This window comes from Monopterus albus, unplaced genomic scaffold, assembly GCF_001952655.1.
Source record: "Monopterus albus unplaced genomic scaffold, M_albus_1.0 scaffold12.1, whole genome shotgun sequence".
Classification (NCBI taxonomy): domain Eukaryota; kingdom Metazoa; phylum Chordata; class Actinopteri; order Synbranchiformes; family Synbranchidae; genus Monopterus; species Monopterus albus.
The window spans coordinates 100,703-102,297 of record NW_018127892.1 but is presented as its reverse complement, the minus strand read 5'-3'; the positions used below and the strand labels follow the sequence as shown (position 1 = coordinate 102,297).

The 1,595-nt window shown below is 43.2% G+C and overlaps 1 protein-coding gene across 1 annotated transcript in view; it reads left to right on the top strand.

Moving 5' to 3' along the window:
- The window catches only part of vat1 (vesicle amine transport 1), a 32,470-nt gene that overhangs the window by 9,118 nt on the left and 21,757 nt on the right, over window positions 1-1,595 (top strand). The window lies entirely within an intron of this gene.

The following is a 1,595-nucleotide window of genomic DNA, read 5'->3' as shown; positions in this document are numbered from 1 at the left end:
GGAAGAGGGGGAAGCCATTGCTCTCGATTAAGCTACTAGCTTAGCTAGCTTCTAAACTAGCCGACCTAAAGTAGCAAGTTAAATTTGGTAGTTAGCAAGAACTTCTGCAAAACAAGTGCTTTAAGTGGTGCAAGCGTATGTTGTCACTCAAAAATTCAGATGAACCTAGAAAATAGTGAGTTTAATTCCTAAACAATCTGGAAGCAAGCACAACGTAGTGCAAATACAGAAAACAGGAAATGAGTACGGTTTACTGCAGGAAACAGCAGTCCGTCAAAGGTAGGTCACCAGGAGACAGAATAACAAGGGGAAGGAAAGGGAAGTAGCCCACGTTGGAAAAGTGAAAATATAGTTTGAAAATACACCAAATGATTCAGCCTCAGACTGAAAGATGCTGATATGAAAAGAGAAAGAGAGAGGGAGATCTCTCTAATTGGAGTGAATACACAGCTCGCTCCAGACCATTAGAGAGGCCCGAGTGGAGAGGGTTTGTTCCCAGGAGGAGAGCGCTTGTCTTATGCTCAGTCATGGGGAAGAATCTGGCAGGGACTCTGACAAGTGGAGAGGCGCCAGGGGAGAAGATGGGCCCCACTGTCCTGTGTTGCTGATGAGAAAGAGGGGAATAGGGGACACTCCTCGCGAGGGAAAGAAGAAAGAGGGTGGTAAAGACAGAATCAGTGCAAGAGGAAGAAACGAGGATGAAAGAGAGTCAAAGAAGGCAGTAAGATCGAGACACAGACAGGAGAAGGGGAAGGAAGACATTCTAACATTGTGAGAGGAAAAGGAGTCAGGAAGTGAAATAGAAAGAAGGGAAGAGAAAAAGTGAGGGGAAAGGAAAGGGGGGGGGGGGAGCTGTGTCGAGTGGAGTGGATAAGGAGGAGGAAGAAAACAGGAAGAGGGTTATAATGCTGCAGCCATCTCTGTTTCCTGTGTCCCTTGAGTGGACTTTCCTGATTGGTTAGTGAGGGTGCAGGGGGGAAGTTTACATCAAGGTTTGTTTTTCTTGAACAGAGACAGTTGACAGTATTGACCCCAAGACATGTTTTTTTTTTCTTTCATCTGAAAACAATCCATTATTGAAAGCAAAGTTTTTACCAGCCTGTCATGTGAACTCAAGCAGCCCTTCATGAATATCGGTGATCAACTGAACATAGTGTTCAGGTTGGTTGGGTTAGGTTTGCCTATTACTACCATTTGGAGTGGCACAAGCTGAAAATCTGTTCATTACTTTTCACTATTCCAACCATTCATCCATTGCTTTTAGCAATTTCAAATGTTTATCCATTCCTTTACACAAACTATTTGAAAATTTGATTTATTACTTTGCTTCTCTGCTCACTTTCAGTCCAAGGTTGCTCAGCATTTGGACGTGTTTTTTAAATCAAATTAAAAAGTTCTATTTTACCAGATTACTCGAGCTGCTTATAATCTTTCCTCAAATCCCATTGGCAACTGTACAAGTATCCCCCGGGTGCTGGTTAGAAAACACTACATTAGCACACTTATCTTCATTAAGTAGATGTAGGCACAGGTTGAGATCCCTTTGCGTCACCTTCTTTTAAGCCCATGTCTCCCCTGTGCTTTTTGTCTCCAGG